We start from the raw sequence: 23017 nt of genomic DNA on the forward strand, positions 1-23017 counted from the left end.
TTGTTTATTTTACAAAATGCTAAATTATTCAAAGAGGCCATGCCCAAGACAATCCCCTGGGCAAACCTTCACAGAATATATAAATTATGTTATTCGTATTCATATTTATATATATGAACTGTCATTAATGTAAAATACTATTCTATTTAAAATGCTATTTTGACAATTCAGGTGAATAATTAAATGACAGACAGGGCAGAATCCCAGTAAAAGAGACTGATTTTAAAAGTGAAATTTATTCTATGACTTTTATGAATATTTATATATTTAACAGACCATATTTTAATTGAAGATATGTCAATTAAAAGCAACACTATGAATTTAAATGGAATGGGTGAACTCACTATAGGTTTAAATTAAATGTCTGAAATGCATGTGAAATTCGTGGAAATACTAACCCCATTAATTACAAGTGCTAACTTAAAAAAAGAATAACAACATGTGACTGAAAGCATTCTGTGGCAGTTATGGTGGCCCATCTTACTCCAAGGGGCTAATTTTATATTTTTATTTCAAAATATTAATAATATTATTAATAATAATAATATAAATGTTTTGACATTTTTGGCTGACGCAGAGCTCCTGCATGCGTCTTTCACAGTTACCACACAACTCAGTGTCAGGATGATGAACAGCCCAGTGATCACATCCACGCACAATCACTCCATCTCACGCAAAACCAAGCACTTTATCTTTAATCACTTCCCTGTCAGTTACTTGATGTCATGTGTTCACGGATATCATGTTTTCTAATCACCTTCTAATCTCATATAATTTTTTTTTTTTCCTTTTCAGCATCAGTGGATTAAGATAAACTGGATTGTCAGAAGAAAAAAATAATTCTTCAGTTGAATAATAGCATATAAAGCAGTAATCAATGAAACGCATAATAACTTAAATCAAATGACAATTGAGCTGACAATAGAATGGCAATTTAGCCTCAGAATTGAAACTGAAACAAATGCAGAAATGGAATCTCTGAGTGATTTGGAACATTCTACTGTAGACACACACAAGAAGCTCAGTGCAGCAACTGATTCCAAAAGAAGCAGACAAAATTGATCTTGTAAGCCTGTAATACAAAGAAAGCTCAAATATTAAGTAAAATAGTTCATTTTTTAATAAAATGTAAGTTCTGAAAGAATAAAAAAAAAAAAAAAAAATTGAGAGAGAAGTATTTTCTGCTCACCAACACTGCACTTACTGTAGTTGATATAAATGAATAAACAAATAAATAAACAGTAATAACAGTAAAAATAGTATTCTTGTAGCCTAAATATCGATTTTTTAGCATTATTACTCCAGTCTTCAGTGTCACATGATCTTCAGAAACCATTAAAATATGCTGATTTGGTGCACAAGTAACATTTCTCATTATTTGCAATCTTGAAAACAGTGGTGCTGCATACTTAATATTTTTGTGGAAACCGATACTTTTTTTCTCCAGGATTCCTTGTTGACTAGAAAGTTTAAATGAGTAGCGTTTATTTTAAATATCAGTTTTTTGTTACAATAGAAAGTATTAAAATTTTTTGATCAATTTAATGTGTCCTTAGATCGAGTTCGAGTCGACCTCCCACCTCGCGCCCTGTCTTAAAATACTGTCCTAGCCACAAAATAAACTTACTAAAACTTTTGCGCAAAAAATATTACTTACACAATTAAAGTAAGGTATTTTTATTATTATTATTATTATTTATTTTATTTTTTTTTGAAAAGTTATTTGGACTAGGTACTTGTTTTAAACCATTCAGAGAACATTATATTAAAACATATAACACTATTAAAAGATTTTGAAAATTGCACATTGTGAATGTTCAGAGAACGTTATCAATATATATATATTTATATATATATTTTTTTTTGCTAGCTGGGATATGACTTACCAGCCCACCACATGGACTGTATGGATGTGCGTGGCGCGGATGTATGGATAGCATCGCTTTTGTCTGGGAGGAGACAGATCTATCTGCCGGAGCAGGGGAGGTTGGCTGCTTCTTAAGCCCGTTATCTCAGCGCTCCACGCTGCTGGTGCTCTGCCAGCGCTCACAGCCCTCACGACATTAATGAGTCCAGCGAGCCCCGCTCTCTTCTGCAGGCAAATGATGGACGTGATACTAGCCCAAATAAAGCACACACACTCACACACTCAGAAGGCAAGGCCTATGGGAAGCAGTGATGCTGCAAACATGCCACACACAGAGCAAGGAAGGGAGCTAGAGCAAATTTAGTCCATGATACAGAGAAGGCAAACGCGCCTGTGGCACCGGGATGGGTGGAGGTCTGGGCGCTGAGCTGAGGGTAAGCGCCTTGCATTTCGGCTCTGACTAACGTACAGTTGTTCTTTCTTTCTTTCTTTCTTTCTTTCTTTCTTTCTTTCTTTCTTTCTTTCTTTCTTTCTTTCTTTCTTTCTTTCTTTCTTTCTTTCTTTCTTTCTTTCTTTCTTTCTTTCTTTCTTTATGGCAGCCGCGTCCTCGCATCCTTTTGCTCCGCCTCATTGGTGCTTCCCCCATTCCTTGGTCTCTCTCTCTCTCTCTCTCTCTCTCTCTCTCTCTCTCTCTCTCTGTCTCAGAGCTCCAGGCCCATTGGTTGCCTGCCTTCCACCGTTATCTGCTCTCTCCCTTCTCCGGCTGTCTCCGCATCTCTCCTCGTCCTCTGTCTTCCCTGTACTCGTGAAGAATGATTAGCATACGAGAGGCGAGAGGAACTTCCCAGCGCGAGTGAACAGGAGAACAAGTGCGCAAAGGGAAGGAGGCTGGAAAATACCATCAGCAGCGATTGGAAAGTTTGAGCGAAGACCACATTTCTAGACTGGTGGGTCACTCATGATTTTATTTCTGGCTGGATTGCTTTGCAGACATCGCTCTGATTGAAGAGTTGAGTTTGTACAGCGCGTGTTTATTAGTTGGTGTAGTGCAGTTGTTACCAGACTATTATAAACGAGCTTATAGCGACAGTGACCTATAAGGTAATGTAGTCATATTAAACAGTTACTTTAATATCTGAAACAGTAGATTAACATTTTTCACACAAATAAATACATAAATAAATAAAAATAAATAAAATGTTTTTACAATGTAATAAGAAAAAAGATTGCTCAGTATTTTTGTCTTGTTTTCCAGTATAAATTAACATTCTTAAATCAAGATGCATTTAATTGAGAAGGAAAACTGCTTAAGTTCTTAATTCTTGTTTTCTGAAGAATATAAAAAAATTTCAGGACCCCCCCCCCCATATATATATATATATATATATATATATATATATATATATATATATATATATATATATATATATATATATATATATAGATAGATAGATAGATAGATAGATAGATAGATTATTATGATTTTTTATTTTATTTTGTAGTAATTGTTATTGATAAGTAACAAGACTTAACATCTTAAATGCAAAGCAAGACCAAAATACAACTCTTTTTCTTTTCTTTTTTTTTAATTAAATTATGGTGGGATGATTAAATGAGCATATTGAATGATTGAAGTTCAGTTGTTCAGAAGATTATAGTTTAGTTTTCTGTAATGCTACTATACTTTTTAAAATGATTCTTTTTAAATAATTTTTCCCTAATGCAAAGTCATTTGTTCTGTATCAAGAACTACTACTGCATTAGTGTTGTACAGCAAGCAGCCATATACTTTGAGTTAGCATGCAGCTCAAAGAGTCGTGCATGCTAATGTGGATGTTGTGAGAGGTAAACATGTCTCGCAATTCACAAGCTGGTGGGCTTGTTCTCCAGAAGCTTCTGTGGGCTTGGTTTGTTGTGTGAAATGGCACTGCACAAAAGTTGCTGGGTTGGACTTGCTGTTCAAAGGCTTGCAGACAGGTGAAATGAGCTGTTTTCAAGGAAGAATGCATGAGCGTGTCTTTATAAGAAAGTGGGTTTCTTATGTAGTGGTCATATTTGTTTATACAAATTTTCCTCATTGAATATCAGATAGATTTGTATCACTGAGCATTCCCTATACCAGCTCATATATTTTGAGTGACACATTTGCTTTTCATATTTGTAATTCTTTATCTTACTCATATGTCAACAAACAACCTCTAAAGTAACATGAGCATAAACTCGTTGATCAAGAAACTGCAAATCAGAAGCCTTTCCTTCAGTTGTCTGCTAAGCGATGTGTAGCAAATGATCTTTTACGTTGCATGATGTAACTCAATCCAGCACTGTACTGTAGTCTGGTTCTGAGACAGAGTGCACTTTGTTTGGTCTTAATGATCTAAGGACAATGTATGCCATCTGCTAATACCAAACTTGTGATATTGTGATTTTGGGTAAATTTATAACTTTATATTTTATAATTTATATTTAACTTTAATACTGTATTTCAGAACACTGTCATGCTGATATACATCAATATCACACGGCTGCTCATGTATTATTGCTTTTGTTTAAATTGGTAAACTTTAATCTGTGATTCTTAGGCCTCGTCTCATCACCACCTGCTTTTGGTGGTTACCAGTGTATTACAAAGGTACAAAAAATAATTCAGTACTTCAGTAAGTTGGTATATTAATATTATGTCAGATAAATTACGGTATTAAACTGTAAAGGTAAAGACTTTTAACCTAAAATGTTACCTTATTTTTTACGGTATTCAACTGTAAATTTAAGGTAAAACCTTTAAACAGTGTTACCGTATTTTTTTACGGTATAATTCTGGCAACCACAGTAGCCGTTTTTTTTTTTTACCGTATATTTTATGGATTATTTTTTACAGTGCACTAACAAATGTAACAGCAACAAAAACACGAACAAACTATTTTTTATTAACTAACATTAACACAGATTGATAAATGTATTGTTCCATGATTGTTTGTATAGGTTTATGAGGATAGTCCAAGTCTTCTTCTCTGTTTTTAGTGTATTACTGTGGCAAAATTACAGCGCCATATACTGGTCTGGTATGTATACTACATATGTTTGTATCGGTTTCATGGATTCTTGTGTATGCAGATATTTCTTGAGACAAGGGGAAAAAGATTGGATTGGGAAAGCTATGGCTTCATGTGGCTGTGGCATTATTATTTACTAATTAATCAATTCATGAGAACTCTGTAGTTAGAATGGACATGCTTAATCTGTTTTACAGATTTGGTTATTTATTGCAATATTGAAAGGAGCATATTTTCAATTATTTGTGTTTATGGAAATGCTGAATAACATTCGATAACTAAGGCATGATGTATCAATGACCAGAACATGGTATGTCAGTTTTGTATGTTGTTTTGTATATAGTGTGAAGAAGACTTGTGTTTACTTTAATTGTGCAGAGAACTGCTGAGGGTGAAATGGCTGATGTTCATTATGCATGAAAGCCACATCAGTAATTGCGATCACGATTTCTATGCATGACGTTCAACCATTCATTGATTCCCCATCATAATCAATATTAAACCACGATCTATATCTGAATAGCTCGGCCAGTTTAAAATTAATCTTGACTTTGGTGTAGGGCTGTATAGGAGAGTGTGGAGTGTGAAGTAGATGGGAGATTAACACCAGCACTCACCTACTGGCACAACACGCACCCACGGGCATTCATCTTGCTGGGCTGCTCGCCTGATCGCCCGACAGTCAGGCGTGTCAGAAACACAGGGGTTTGCATGAGCTATGTGCTCTGCAGGCTTGTGACAGCACATCAGTCGGAGTGAGACTCACTGCCTGCACTAGAGCCACCGCCGGTTAGTCATCGCTGTGTGGCATCACGTTCAGTGGAAGAGGGGGAGGATTACCGCTGCTTTTCTTGGAGGGATCAAGCTTCCTCTGACCAGGCTTAGTGGAGCACTGCTTTAAGAGAGGAAGCTTTCAGTGCATCCCCATGTTAGGCTCTTCTTTATAGCACTGTGAGAATTGTGTCTGAAAGCTTTGTGACTCTACGCCAGCAGATGATGGAAAGGGACGTCATTTGGATTGATTTCACTTAGTCATGCACTAGTACTGAAATATAATAATTAACTACATGCACTGACTATACACTAATATATACACTCACCTAAAGGATTATTGGGAGCACCACACTAATACTGTGTTTGACCCCCTTTCGCCTTCAGAACTGCCTTAATTATACGTGGCATTGATTCAACAAGGTGCTGAAAGCATGCTTTAGAAATGTTGGCCCATATTGATTGGATCGCATCTTGCAGTTGATGGAGATTTGTGGGATGCACATCCAGGGCACGAAGCTCCCGTTCCACCACATCACAAAGATGCTCTACTGGGTTGAGATCTGGTGACTACGGGGGCCATTTTAGTACAGTGAACTCATTGTCATGTTCAAGAAAACACAATGATTCAAGCTTTGTGACATGGTGCATTATCCTGCTGGAAGTAGCCATCAGAGGATGGATACATGGTGGTCATAAAGGGATGGACATGGTCAGAAACAGTGCTCAGGTGGGCCGTGGGATTTAAACAATGCCCAATTGGCACTAAGGGGCCTAAAGTGTGCCAAGAAAACATCCCCCACACCATTCCACCACCACCAGCAGCGTGCACAGTGGTAACAAGGCATGATGGATCCATGTTCTCTTTCTGTTTACGCCAAATTCTGACTCTACCATCTGAATGTCTCAACAGAAATCATCAGAGACTCATCAGACCAGGCAACATTTTTCCAATCTTCAACTGTCCAATTTTGGTGAGCTCGTGCAAATTGTAGCCTCTTTTTCCTATTTGTATTTGCCATGAGGGGTACCCGGTGGGGTCTTCTGCTGTTGTAAGTCATCCGCCTCAAGGTTGTGCGTGCTGTGGATTCACAAATGCTTTGCTGCATACCTCGGTTGTAACGAGTGGTTATTTCAGTCAAAGTTGCTCTTCTATCAGCTTGAATCAGTCGGCCCATTCTCCTCTGACCTCTAGCATCAACAAGGCATTTTCACCTACAGGACTGCTGCATACTGGATGTTTTTCCCTTTTCACACCATTCTTTGTAAACCCTAGAAATGGTTGTGCCTGAAATCCCAGTAACTGAGCAGATTGTGAAATACTCAGACCGGCCCGTCTGGCCCTAACAACCATGCAACGGTCAAAATTGCTTAAATCACCTTTCTTTCCCATTCTGAGATTCAGCTTGAAGTTCAGGAGATTGTCTTGACCAGGACCAAAACCCTAAATGTGTTCCTGTAGCTCAAATAGTAGAGCATTGCGCTATCAAGCGCAAGGTTGGGGTTTCAATTTCCCGGGAATACATGATAGATAAAAATTCATAGCCTGAATGCACTGTAAGTCGCTTTGTATAAAAGCGTCTGATAAAAGTTATTTTCAATTTAATTTAATTTAAATGCATTGAAGCAACTGCCATATGATTTTCTTGATTAGATAATTGCATTAATGAGATATTGAACAGGTGTTCCTAATAAACCTTTAGGTGAGTATATATATATATGCTGTGTCTCTGATTTCACCTCCAGTCTAACAAACAAACACCAAACCAAGTCCACCTTCAAATGGCTTAAGAAAAGAACATTACGATTTTGGAGTGGGCAAATCAAAGTCTGGACCAATTGAAATGCTGTGGCAGGACTTTCACAGCCCTGTCATGCTCAAAAACCCTCCAATGTGGCTGAATTAAAACAGTTCTGCAAAGAAGAGTGGGACAAACATTTTCCACAGAGATGTGAACGACTCATGAACAGTTATCGCAAATGCTCAATTGCAGATGTTGCTATTAAAGCTGGCACAACCAGCTATTCGATTTAAGGGGGCAATTACTTTTTCACTTAGTGCCAGGCAGGTTTGAACAGCTTTTTTCCCTATAATTTCAAAACTGTATTTTTTATATAGTCGGGTTATCTTTGTGTAATATTAAAATTAGTTTGATGACCTGAATCATTAAAGTATGACAAATATGCAAATAAATAAATTAAATAAAAAATAAAAAAACAGGATGGGGGCAAAACCTTTTTAAACCACTAGGACTAAACTACTGTATAGTCAGCTACTGTAATGTGTCAGTCATACAGAATGTTCATTTTGTTGCTTCTTTCAATATCTTTAAAGTGATAGTTCACCCAAAAATGAAAATTCTGTCATTAATTACTCACTCTCATGTCGTTCCAAACCCATTAGACCTTCGTTTCTTTTCGGAACACAACTAATATATGTTTGCTGAAATCTGAGAGCTTTCTGACCCTTTATAGACAGCAATGGAACTGAAATGTTCCCAGACCCAGAAATGTAGTAAGGACATTGTCCATGTGGCATCGGTGGCTTAGTCACTGAGGGTGAGTAAATTAATGACAGAATTAAAATTTTTGGGTGAACTACATCTTTAATGCTTTTTGTTTACAAAGAGTAGGGCTTACTTGTTCATTAATGACTAAAGTTAAAGCTCCACAATGAACACATAATCTCATTAATTTGAAAGCCACGTTCTAATATCATTCAGAATAAGACTGAGTCTGCTGTTCTGCAGTTTTACTGAGGATGTTTGTGGTCGATAGTTTTTGACTCCATATGATTTATTGTTTGTGTTTTTTGCCATGTTTACATCACACTGAATAGCATAAACTAAATGAATGTGTGTAGTTGTATTAAAACTATTATGGAACAATGGTTTTCAATTTCTTTTGAAAAAGGAAATAAACAATAAATTAGTTGTCATCAATTTGGTTTCCTAAATATTAACCACGATTTAGTGTGTGTCTACCAAGAGCCTTTTATGATCACAAATCCTAAACCAAATCACAAAGTGCATTGTTTTAAACCTCATAATCATGTACTTAACATCTGAATAGTTAACTGAATGTATTCTGGTATTATCACTCCATTTCAGTGCACATTATAAGTGAAGTAAATATTAATAACCCATGACATTTCTGTTTAATTTCTTTTGCTACACCGAAAACATGAAGTTCAACAACTGCTTAAGTAGCAAATATCTTTGCATTACCCTACACTGTACACTGCACTCAATGTTTTTGTTCTTTTTGCTGAGAAAAGTGATTTGCTGAGATTTACCAGTAAACTCTCTGAGGCCAATACAATTGTGAAAAAAGTTAATATTTTAATAGGGGAAAATCAAAGAAAGTACAGTCTGATATTATAATTTATGATAATTACTGATAATTCAGAAAAAAAATGCACTGAATTTGGTAACCAATGACCAAACCCAGTCACTTAGTTTGTCGGAGACCTGCAACACTTCAGTATAAAAATGAAAATGCTTTTGGATTTCAATGAAAAATGTTAAAATACTGAGCTGTGTATGAAAAATGTGAGGGCATCACAAAACTCCATAACAGACCAATATTCTCTAAGTAAAGCTGTCAGAGAAAAACCCTCATACAGTTTTGACTATTCAGGAGAAAGAAAAGCTGAAATGGTGAGATTTGTCAGCCAACAAATGAAGCTCACTTATTGTTGATTGCATCTCTTGTCATTGTACGAAAACTTTTTTTGTGTGTGTTGAAATTACTCACCTAGCTACGAGTGCAATTACTTTGAGCTATCGATTTCTATTGCCTCTGCTCTTTAGGCTTCCAGAACACCTTGATAGCTCATTTTGACATTTGTAAAATCAATCAAGTGCACTGCCTGTACAGAAAAGCGAGAGGTTGGACCCCAAATAAAACTTAAAGCACTGGAAAGAAGACAACCATCTCAAAGCACAATATGGAAGGGTCTTTCATAAAAAAAAATCAGTAATAGAATGCGCAAAACAAAATTTCTCTTTGTGTTTTATTTGGTTAAATGATTTAAGCTATAAACAACATGCCAGTGATTGGCTTAATGCATTTCAGGCTTGAGGTCCAGTTGTACTGTATATACTGTACTTAATGTATGTTTCTGCGTTCATTCGTCTTCATTACAGCAGCTTTAGATCAGCAGATAGACGATACATTTAAAATCTGTAGTGTTAAGAAGGCGTATTGTTTTTATTAAAACAGTAACTTAAGGTACATGGTTCAGTAGTGTGTTCATGAAAGCATGTCTTGAAAAAAGTCACAATCAACTGCAATGTTGATAAACCTGAACATTTAAATCAACATTATAACACTACAGGTACAATACAGATCCAATCAACAGTATATTGATTGATTAAAAGCTTGTATTAATAATATTTATTGTATAGTGTTTCATTCTTTCTGCTTTAGCATTTTCCTAAAAAACTTACCATCCAGCACCAGCATGTTATTTATGTATATATATATATATATATATATATATATATATATATATATATATATATATATATATTGAAGAAAAAAAATGAAAAAAGACTGTCAAATTTAGAATGATGATCAAAGAATAGATGGAATAGATCACTTCCATGAACAGTCCCAGAGTAATCTTCTAACTACAAACTAATCCTGTCTGAATGATGCGCTGGTCATTGTAGCTCAAGGTGGTGAAGTCATGACTCATGGGATATTAAAGGTAATATCATGATACAATGACATACCCAAAACCTGTTTGCATGCACAAACCATATACATTTATCAAATACTAAGGCAAGTGCACAGAGAGGTGTGGAGAGAATTGTAAGAACAAGAGACAAAAGTGAGTCCCAGGGGCGCTTTTGTCAGCGGTTTTGTGAAGAGGCGAGTGAGACCCCCAGCTGCATGCTGGAATTGCCCTACTTCCAAAAGCTACCTCTTGCTATTGTTTGTGCTGGATTTACTAAGCACTGACTGAGCCAACAACATCCACAAATCACCTGATTGGTCTACTATTGTGGTTTATTTTTTGGAAATGCAGCTCTTTCTTTTGAAACGTTGATTTGCAAGGTCTTTTTGTTTCAATAAAAACCTGCATGAGGCACTAGAAAACAGAAACAACATCGCCTGTTTTAGCACAGTCTGTTTGAAAGCAGAGGAAGGTGCTGCCCGCGTCTTGCTCTGACCTATTTTTTACAGCCCTGCCCAACACTTGCTGTATGGAGCTCCAAAATAGCTCAGTAAGAAAAGTGGTGCAAGCATTTCCATCTTGCATAACATGCTGATCGTTCTTTTGGCCAGCCAAGGCACTGAGAAATAGAGCAGTGTACACTGAGAGTAGCACAAGCAGGCGGATAATTGCATCAGGGCGTTTCCAGACTGTTGTAGTGCCACATTTTCACCAACTACTGCGAGGCTGGGAAGGGATTCGTCTAGCCCTCTTTTTTGACATACCAAGTAATGCTAGTATGCAAGAGCTTAATGCCATCACTGATTAAAGGACTAGCAGACTACAGTAGCTTTTTGTAGAATGTGTTAAAAAGAAATGTAAATAGTCATAGTCATTTCAGGTTCTATGTTTACACAACACACTCAAACATGCTGATCTCAATTTGTTGATGTTTTCACCTCAATTCAGAGGACTCTTAAAAGTTGGTTATCGTTAAACCCTATTTCTGTGGACTTAGCCTTCAGGTTCCCAAATGTGGATTTTTTTAATCTTTCCCAAATGTGGATCAGCTGCTTCACATCCTGCTAAATGTCCATGTTTCTCTCTATTGCCAACTAAAGTGGGCTGTTCGTCCTCTGTATTCTCTTTTATATAATCTGAGGATATCTGTAGAACAAATTTGGATGGAACACATCTTCTAAACAATGTTTGTGTTATCTTTTTTCTGACCTCTAAAATGTTATGTACTGACTGGGACGGGATTTTGCTCTGGTCATGTACACTGGATGAGAGCATCACCAAATCTTATGAAATAACCCAGACATAAATGCAATTTAGTTTTATAAATTACATATAATTTATGCATTTTACCATTATAATTATGTACATTATAATTGTTATAACAATTGTAAAAGGTATAATCGCTACTATAGCAGTCTGTCAATACAATTTATTGGAATCTTCTTATTGATAAAATTGTATTTTTACACCAGATGTAAAATGCAGCTTTTATTGTGGTACACTGAGGAAAAACGTAAACGTAATGATCATGAATGCTGTCTGAATAGGTCTTGTTTTGGTACGTGCTTCTACTGTCTCTGTGTCTGTGCATTAGCTCTTTACTGTTGGTGTTGTACGGCTCTGTTGTGCTGGTTTGTGGTGAAGGGTTTGTTTTAAGCGTGAAGGACACTAGAATCTGTCATGTCTGGCAGGCAGCCCTCTCTGGATACATCTGCCCGAGTGCTGCAGATCCTCTCTGGGTGTGTGCTGTGCTGCTGTGGGCTATTTCATCTGAGTCAGTGTGGATGTGTCTGAGACTCCATTGTGACTATAGACCAGGCGACATCAGGGGATTTCATTTCCAAATCTCTGACATTCATAAGCTTGCTAACCGCTAATCCACATCTGTGCAAAGCAACCCATCATCCAGCTGCTGAGCATGCAGAGGAACTGTGTGAATGACTGAAAAAAGTAGCATCTAAAAGAATGTGAGGTGTATTTTGTGGATCTGTGCCTGTATTTATAATACATTATAACGGTATTCTTAAGGCATTATAATGAATGCATAACACATTATAAAAATCCTTATAATATGCTATATCATCTCATGAATATTCATAAGAACAGTTTAAATATAGTATAATATTTACTTATTTGTGGTTATAGCTTTTAAGGGTATGATACTTTATAACACAATGAACATGTTGCATCAACTTTTACAAAGGATTATATTTCTCAGTTATAATGTATTATAAGTCTCATATCTTGCCATTTATGCTACTTTACTTAAAGCGGTCAAAGTCACTTATAAGTAGTAATAATAATATTATGAATAAAATGTAGGTATCTCAAATAGTCATAAGATCAAATATTAGATCAGATGAATGTGTAATATGACACATTTGCTTTGAACTATTTTTATTATAATATCAGTTTGATTATATTGATGGTACCCTTTAGACAAGTAACTCTGCGACTACATATCAACTAGCGGTCATTAGAGTATTAGTATATCTGCTACTGTAAATATGTGCTAAAACTTTATTTTGACAGTCAATCAACAGATAAACTGACTGTAAGTGTCTTTGCAAGTACATCAGCTTGTTCTACCATACTAGATTCTACCATTCTTGAGCATACCGTATTAATACTGTATTAATACTAATAGTTGTCATGTAGTTGCAAAGTTGCTAATAGTCGATTGAGGACAATCAAAATAAAATGCAAAACATAGTTGCTGTTATTTTTTCCAGTTGGTGTATTAAACTCCATCAATTAATTAACATTAGCTCCAAAGGAAACACTCAACGTCTAACCACTCTCAAGCTGTAATAAGATACTGTGCAGATCTTAAATAAACAATGTCAAGATATGATACACTCCATTATACTGTACATGAAGTAGATGTAATATGGTGTTCATTGTGTTAGAAATAATCATACTCTTAAACTTATAACCGGAAATATACGTAAGTATTATGATTTATTATAATTGGTATTAACAATTTATACTTTTATAACATATTATATATATATATATATATATATATATATATATATATATATATATATATATATATATATATATATATATATTATTATAATGCATTATGCATCCATTATAATGCCTTAAGAGCTTATTTGAGCTCCACACATGAAAGACTTTAATGAAATATTTTACATACAAATTTTATAACAATGAGCATTCAATAATTTTGAACTTCCTTCTCAAACTTTTCCTCTTCTTTTCTCACTTTACTTTAATGAGACTGTAGTGTTTGTGGGAGGACAGTTTGTACTTGTTGTTTATACACAGGTATTAATATGTATCATTTACAAACACAAAATGTACCGTTCTGTGCGTTTTTTACTGATGCTAAAATTTATAATTTAGATGTATTTAAACATTTAAAAAGTTATCTTTTATATCATTAAGATATTCATATTATTTAGATTTAGATTTTAAGCCTCCTTCACTTGCTTCAAAACCTTAACCTAACTATTTTATAGTGAATATAAAAGGATTTAAAACAAAAAATGGATTTGGGTCTGTTCCTCGCACTCGTATGGATTCTGAAGATTTGGATTACAGCGCACAAAAAAAAAAAAAAAAAAAAATATGGTTAATTTATGGTTTATTGTCAGTGACAGCATTTCGGAAAATACCTTTTGTGTCCCTAGGCTGTGAAAAGTAAACATTTCATGACAAGTAATGGTTAATTGATTGCAAAAATTGTATTTATTTGAAGGGTTTTAAGTGTAGTCTTGTTTAACATTATGTAGGCATATTCTTAAGAGCTTGCAGCGGAAATCACACAGAACAGAACAAAATGTTATAATTTCATATTAAGTAAATGAATGAACAATTGAATAATGCAACAGAAAACATAAGGCCATTGATATGAGAACTAAAAGAACAATAATAATATAATTAATGCCGCAATTTCAATATTCATAAGGATTAATTTTTAGGTGCTGTCAATACGTCAGTATTGTACGTTAAGTAAAAGTGATTGTTTTGTAAAACCACGTTTTACGTAAAATACATAGAAATTATCTCTATATTAAATTATATTAAATATTTTTTTTGAGGGCCTGTCCTTCAGTACTGATGAAAGGCTACAAATCCCTCTCCAAAAAACCTAGTAAAGTTCTGGGGTGCATTTCCCAAAGCCATAGTTGATAACCTGTTAGGAACTTACTTGGTTGGCAATGGGAAATTGCATTGCAACCAACAAAGTTGCTAACTTAGTTAGCAACTATGGCTTTGGGAAACGCACCCCTGGTCGATCTGCATTGTTGGATTGTGGATCGACCAATCAGATCCAAGGACCTGTTGTATAAATAGTATTAAAGGGATGGGTTACCTCAAAATTTAAATTTGTTCACGTTATCCTAAAAGATATTTTAGAGAATGTTGGTAACCAAACACTCAATGGTAGTCATTGACGCTTCCAGTTTTTATTTATTTATTTATTTATTATTATTTTTTTCATAAAATGAAATTGAGTGGCTACCAGCGACTGTTTGGCTACCAACATTCCTCAAAATATCTTCTTTTGTGTTCAGCTGAAGAAGTTTGTAACAAGTTGAGAGTGAGTACATGATGACAGGACTTTCATTTTTGGCTGAACTATGACCAATAGTATGTATGACCAATGATGCTTGCTTACTAATATTAATACTAAATGTTAAACAAACAAAAAGAGCATCCCGTATCATGTTGTTGTTGAGAAGTATGAGAAGTTTTCTGATTTGTTTCTGGTGCAGGTCATGAAGGCTGGTTGCTGTAGTGTGTGGAGGCATGTCATGTAATGCATTAGCATGGCTGGCTGCTCCTGCTGTGACGGGGGGATGGCTGCTGTGGTCCCGCCCCTGTGCTGCTGGTGTTGGCTGGCTCTGGCTGTCAGTCAAACGGCAGGACGGTGTAGGGCTCTGGTTGCGTGACTGCTGGGCAACACCTGTCACAGTGTGTTCCTATCTGAGACAGATATGAGCTGACAGCTCGAAGACTCGCTCTCTCTCTCTCTCTCTCTCTCTCTCTCTCTCTCTCTCTCTCGCACTTCCTTGCCATCTCAAGGTTTGATGCATAAGAGGAAGGCATATATATACAGTATATGATATATAACCATGAGCATTTTGTTGGCTATTTTACATTTGCTAATTAATGATAAGTAAGTTATTTTTGGTGAACTGGCCAAATGGGTTTGATCAGAATTGATTTGTGATTCAGTTAGATTTGGTTGGAGGTTCTATCATTTGTAGAGGTTTCTTAAACAAAAGTAGATGTTTGTCTGCAATCAACTGAAACTATTTTTGGAGATGTAACTTTGAGAAAACAGTCCTGAGTACAGAGTTGTTCATAACGAAAGTGCATTTATTCTGCTCTGACTGCTGTTTTTAACGCAAGAGTATGCAATGAATTAAATAAATTACAACAAAGCTTCACATATTTTAAAAAGGCACCCCAATTTTTTTTATTGCTTTTAAAATAATTCTTAAATTAATAATTAAGAAAAATAATTATAATATCTCACAAAAAATTATTAAAATGTATTACTTTTGTGTTTTTTGTTGCATTTATGGAACACTGTTTTCAGTCACTGCATAGGTATTCACAGCAAACAAAATAAACATTGCATGATATGACTGTACATGATATGTAATAGTTAAACAATTGCAAATATGAATTGCATTATTTAATCCTTCAAAATTATTTGGCAGAAGTCACAAAGAATAGAACAAAATGGTATTATTTCATATTAATCAAATGAGTAAACTGCATTTAATAAATGTAATTGAAACAATGTAATCGATATGACAATCGAATAGAATCAATAAATTAATGACCATATTTCAATAGTCATAAAAAAGGATTTATAAATATTGGTACGTCTGTAAAGTTGTTCATAGGCAAATAATTGACCTTTTTAGATGCTGTCAGAATTGTTATTTTCACTGTCTATGTAAATCCAAGTAAATGTACATGCAGTTGAACCACACTTCATGTAAATATACATGCACTCTTAAAAATAAAGGTGCTTAAAAGGTTCGTCACAGCGATGTCATAGAATATTATTATTTTTTGCTTCAACAAAGAACCATTCAGGCAAAAGTTCTTTAAAGAACCACCTCTTTCTTACCATTTTATAATAGCAGCATGAAGCACCTTTATTTTTAAGAGTGTATGAATACTAATGAGATCACATCGGGTTATCAGTGCATATGTTCAGTTTTTGAGGGCAGGACACACATATGTCTGAGTCTCTCGAGTGTCTCTAACAACCTCACACTCACTCACATGTGAATGAGCAGCAGAACCGCATTGGTATGTGTGCTGTAATTAGTCTTATTCTAGGATCTAATGATAACACAATACTTAAAAAAAAAAAAAAAAAAAAAAAAAAAAAAAAGGCTAAGAAATTTTCAAAACTGGATAAAGTGAAATTATTCTGTCAGTCATTCTGGAGGGAGAGAGAAAGGATGCCATTTATCCTCAGTGACTGACAACATTAGTTCTGTTCCAAAACATTGTCAGCTGCCTTCATAGATAAGGTTTCCAAACAGCCTTCTAACATAGACTGCATTGGAGAGATTTAGTTAATTCAATATTAGCCGATAGAGTCAGGAGAAATGTCTTTACATATAAATGTACTGATGAAATGCAGTTTATTGTACCATTAAAGGGATAGTTCACTCAGAAATGAAAATTATTTCTTTTACTTACCCTGCTGTCATTCCAAATAACAAATTATTATTATTATTATTATTATTATTTTATATATTCTCACGTCGATTTTAACAATCTATTGAAAGGTCATGCAACCAAGTCTTTCAAGCTTTAAAGAGCACACAAGGACATCATTAAAATAATCCATATGAATGGAGTAATTGAAATACTTTACTAATATACAAATACTAACTGAAGAGACACAATTGAACAGACCTTTATTCATTTATGAACATTGATTGACCTACATACACAGAGCACTTCAAATATTGTAAACTTAAACTCAAATGTGCGTTACGCATGAAAACCAACCAGGTTTGTTCTCACATGTCAAGAAAGCTCATATTTTCATGCACTTTTTGAAGGTTTTTGATGATATTTGAATGCATTGACTCTCAGTGAATGGACAAATATTATGAGAGAATTTTAACAAATTTAGGTTTCAAGGATGAAACAGTCTTATGATTTTGACATGAGGCTGAGAAAATGAATGAACTGTCCCTTTAAGAATCTTTTGAACATGTCCGGGTTTTTATTTTAAACTTAATTTTTATAATGATTTCATATAGAATTAAAAATTTGCATTAAGGCATTAAAGAAAAGCAAAAACAAACATGGCACTGTATAAATAAAACTGTATCAAACAAATCCCAAGATGTGTTCAGAATCATGAAATAATTAAATAAATAAATAGCAAATTTCCATCTTTTATTATTATTTTTATTATTATTACTGATTTTGATGCTTCTTAAAGACTGGCACAATCATTTGAGCTGCTGTTGTGAGTGATTGTTGATTTCAGGACCCTGGACAGCAGCTCAAAGAAAGCCAACAGTATGGGTCAACCCCCCGAACAAACGCTGAATGCCTCATACTGCATTAGCTTCTATACTAATCACCTTCACCTTCAGGGAGCTCCTAAAGGCCTTTCAGCATTATTACCCTAACATTAGCAGTCATGTTGTTCTGTTCCCTCAGAATGAGAGTATCAGTATAACCGGAGACTGATGATGTTTACCCTCCCATGAGTATTGCTTCTCTCAGATGATGGGGCTGTTGGCAATCTTCTTGTTTACCCACGTTTGGCTCTGGCTCAAAAGGTATCCCCTGATTTTATTTTTATTTTTTTCTAAAGCTTCATAATTGGAGGTTGCCAGGATAATACTGGACTGAAAATAAAGAGAAAGACAGATGTGCATATGTGATAATTAACTCCTTCCCAATGGAGAGTCACTGGCCTGTGAGGCACAATATATCGCACTGCCAGCCCACTAAAGGGCATGTTTTGGGAATCTGACAGTGGCCAGCAGCATGCTAATGTCACACTTTTGATGAGGAGACACAATTCCAAAGTGCGACAACAGCTTTACCCTTGGAGAAAGCAGAGAGTGTGAGCGAACAGAACAAAAGACAGGCAAACAAACAAAGAGCGACATAGATTGCATCTTTAATAGCACATGCATGAGAAAAATATGTCAGTGAAACAAAGCAAGAAGCAGAGCAGGATTTATGGATGACTGGCTTCAGTGTTGTGAGCATCATGCACATTGATAATTATTACAGTTGAAAACCTCTTAACAAAGTGAAACCGAGCTGCATCTTCATTTAAATCACAATAACAATGATTTGTAATGCTCATCCAAATATCTCTGTTTTAGTGTACTGTGCAGTTTTACTAGGAGTTACAGATATGCAATGTTTAATTCTATAAGTAATACAGTATTTTTGCATAAAACCAGTATATGAGTGCATTATCTTTGAAAAATGTTTAAATAATGGGAATGGCTGGCTTCCACAAAAGCATATACCGTTGATTAACAACGCTGATAGCTCGCAGTAGGTCTTTAAAAGTTTATTAGTTATCATTGAAAATTTGTTTCTCTGTGGAGATTATGAATGGAGTTTTTACTTTTTTCACACTCTATTTCAATAAACATGCTTCCTCATTTACAATACTCTAGATTCATAAACATTAGAAGGAGAATAAGAACAAATTCATGTGTATACACACCTATTGTGAATCCTACTGACATTTTGTCTAAGGTTCTTTTCTTTGCACACATGTAAAAGCATGTGTATGCAAATGTTGGTTTGTGACACACAATGCTAAATCTATTGAGAAAACTACAGTAAGAATCAATTAATAAAGGACTAAAGGACTGTCCTTGGAAAATGGCAGCCAAAAAGAACCACTGATATTCAGCCATGCTTTATTCTGCATAATGCATAATTTGACGGATTGCCCCTTTAAATACAATACAATATCCCAATGTCTCTCTGGCCCGGCACGTTGCAAGTCTTTTGTCCCAAAGCAATTAAAACATCTTTGACAAGAGCTGTTTGTTCAGTCGACGCACTCTTTGACACGAGAAAGGAAAAATGAACAATATTTCGTCTTTTCTACAGCCTCATGGTGAGCAGAAACAAAAAAAGGAAATAGAGCAGGAAGAGATCAGTACAGGAAGACAAGAAACAGTGAGGAATACCTTTAACTGTACGATGACAAAAATAATGGGAATGTAGGCACTAATAACAACATGTCAACACTCCCTTCAGCCTGCATGACAGTGTATGTGAGGGGCGGATAAAGAGACAGTAGCAGACAGTAGCGTGACTAAGATGAGACGTAACAGGAGCTGAGGGTGGTCATCCTCAGGGCAGTTTGCTCCACCACTCCAAAAGAGAGAAAGCAACATTACATCCGGATTGAGGGCCTATGTTACAGCTAATGTATCAAAGCAATGAAATAAAATGAATGGATGTATAAATTCTGTAAAACACGAAGAATAAAACTATTCTTTAAATCATACTCCACATGCTTGCACTACGGACGACAACAGGACAAATGGATTTGGAACAATCTCTTTCGTGCATAAAGTGTGTCCTAATTCGTGTATTTATGCGCTATGTTGTTTTGTAGTATACATAGTGTGAGTAGTGTGATCACACTGAGAATTCCAAAAATAAAAAATGAACTTTAAATACCCAGATGATGCGTTTACTGAAAAATGAAAGTGAAATGTTGAAAGTGTGGGATGTTGGACACTTCATGTACTCAACTGTTGCAGCTTTATTGATGTTGCAGAGGGGGAGGAGCTATCAGACTGACCATGGTGTAAGATATTGTGAATTTCATATCATAAAATCTTTTCATTTAGTTACTTAAATAATTAACATTACTTTTTTTTTTTTTTTTTTTTTTTACGGAAGTAACAGGATTTGATTCACAGTGTTGCTGGATGCATTTTTATGCATTTGTTAAGGGATATCATGCAACTCATTAAAGTGGTTTAAAAGTTTGGACCCAGTTCTTCGTAAGACTCAAGACCAATATGACTCATCTCCATGAGGACTGGATAAATTGGGATTGACCTGCTGATGTAAAGATGTTAGAAAAACATGTTCAATAAGAGGCAAATAGTTATATGGCCTTGCAGGGATGGGTGCTCTAGTGTTCCTCTTTCACTGCCCATTTGAACTATCTGTAATCTGCCCTGAGGGTTTTGCCCTTCAATGCGCTTATTTAGCAGTTGCTTTGTTACCTTGATGTACAAGTCAGGGCATTCTTCATTGTGCCGAACTGTATATACAATATTGCTTTGTGTTTTGGTGTTAGACCCCCTGGGTGTAATAGTTCTTGTGTGCTGAAAGGTTTGAAATATATGGGGACATTTTGTTTGTTGAAAATCCTCTGGAGGTTTTCAGATTCTTCAGTCATATACTGTACAGAGTGATGATGTTATTGTGTTTGTTTTGCTGGCCTTTTATTCTGGTGTTTCCACCAGCTTCTTCTGTTCTGGAGATCAAGTGACTGGAGATCACAGAGAACTGTGGAAATGGACCAGGGGGTACTACAATGAAATGTGTCAAGGGATAAATATCATAAGAATACAGCAAGGATGAAGCATTAGGCTTAGTGGAGCTACATTAGGTACATAAGGAGCTACATAAGGAGGTCAATGCATGATGTTGGAAGCCTGATGCTAATGCAGCCATTTAGGACACTATATTTTATTTCTATTACTATATAATTCACTGGCAGAGTTTTCAGAGTACAGATGTTGTAGGATCAAGCCAATCTTTCTTTCTCACTGCTACCATACATCACAGTAACAGACTTTCGACCTACAACTCCTGGTTTAAATAACTGGTGACTAATCAGTTAAGCTTAACCAAAGATAAAACATTGATGATGGGTAATGTCAAGGAATATGCAGCTCCACACCAGTAACATTGTTTACCTTTGGCCTCTGTACACTATTTGTCTGCTGGCTCCCATCATACAGGCACATGGCTTCTCCTACCATTACTATATTGATGATACACAGCTTTATCTCTCAGTTCAACCAGATGATCCAACGGTAGCTGCACGGATCTCAGGCTCACAACTACCCCATCAAATTCAGTTAGAAATCATGGTGTGGTCTTTGATGACCAGCTGACCTTCAAAGACCACATTGCAAAAACTGCTCGATCTTGCAGGTTTACATTTCATGACATCAGAAAGTTCAGGCCCTTGCTAATGGAGCATGCTGCACAACTTCTTATCCCGGCCCTTCGTATGCAGTGCTCTTCTGGCTGGACTTCCATCAAGCACAATCAAACCTTTACAAATGATTCAGAATACAGCATCATGACTAGTCTTCAGTGATGCCTAAAGATCCCATGTTACACTTCTCTTTATCTCCTTGCACTGGTTACTGGATGTGGCTCGCAACAAGTTCAAGTCAGTGATGCTTGCATATAGAACAGCCACAGGCTCAGCACCCTCCTACTTCCACTTATTATTACGAATCTACAACCCCTCCAGAAGTCTGAGGTCTGTTAGTGAGCGATGCCACCTGGTACCATCACAGGGAGGCTCAAAATCACTTTCCAGAACATTCTCCTTCACCATTCCTGGCTGGTGGAATGATCTTCCCACCCCTATCCAGAATGCTAAATCCTTGACAGTTTTCAAGCAACAGCTGAAAACTCATCTCTTTCAACGCTACTTGACTTCATCCAAAAAAAACTAACTTTGTCTTTCTGTTTATTTATTCCTTCCTTCCATTTAAGCCTGAAACTTGGTATGACGAGCACTTCCTGTGTCTGTTTGCCTCTTCAAGACAAATTGCTTCATGTAATTCTAAATTTGTAAGTTGTTTTGGATAAAAGCATCTGCAAAATCACTAAATTTAAATGTCTAGTCCTGCAACAATTACTTAGAAACTAAGCTTTGTGTATCGGTGGATTTATCTGAGATCTCAGAGATCAGTTCAGACGTGGTACAAAGGTTAACTAATTAGACTGGAAATTATGGATTAAGCCTCTTTCTCAAACATCACCACTCTATCCCAAGTGACCAGGTAAAGAAGGTGCGCAAAAGGCAGTAGACCTTGTATGTGTCAAAATGTTGAAGGTCTCTATGAAGGTCTTGTACATTCACAGTTCAGTGCTCCAGACTTCATATTATGAGGTCTCCAGAAAGGCATGTGGAAGATTGGCAGCCTCAGACCTTTTGGTCCTCTTCCAAGTCCACATTTGTGGTGATGTAATGCCAGTGTTGGGTAGCAGTTCAACAGTGCAGGCTTTGCAAAAATGGTACATTGGGGGCATATCACAGACGCAAATGAGGCATTTCAAATTGTTCTTCTATGGCATCACTGTGAAAACCTCCTTTTGGAACCTTTATTAAACCTTTAGTTTAGAGCAAAACTAACTAACATTTGAATATCTTAAAAGATCAAAGCTAACTGACATTTAAATCTCCTAAAAGAACAACACCCAGCAAACATTTGAATCTCTTTACTAACTGACCAACATTTAAATCTCTTAATAGAACAAAACTGACATTTATTTAAATCTCTATTAGAACTAAACTGTCCAATGTAAATCTGTTGACAGAACAAACTGATTTAAAGCTCTTGATTGCCTTGAACACTCTGATGTGTG

At 35.8% G+C, this 23017-nt stretch overlaps 1 protein-coding gene across 2 annotated transcripts in view; it reads left to right on the plus strand.

Moving 5' to 3' along the window:
• Positions 1–2156: 2156 nt before the first annotated feature.
• Positions 2157–23017, plus strand: part of myt1lb (myelin transcription factor 1-like, b) — a 117443-nt gene continuing 96582 nt past the window's right edge. For both annotated transcript variants that reach the window (XM_052580598.1, XM_052580599.1), the window contains exons 1-2: positions 2157–2301; positions 2573–2814. The gene's annotated coding sequence lies outside the window, so the exon portion shown is untranslated. The remainder of the gene's footprint in view (positions 2302–2572; positions 2815–23017) is intronic.

Source organism: Carassius gibelio, chromosome B17 (assembly GCF_023724105.1).
Source record: "Carassius gibelio isolate Cgi1373 ecotype wild population from Czech Republic chromosome B17, carGib1.2-hapl.c, whole genome shotgun sequence".
Lineage (NCBI taxonomy): Eukaryota > Metazoa > Chordata > Actinopteri > Cypriniformes > Cyprinidae > Carassius > Carassius gibelio.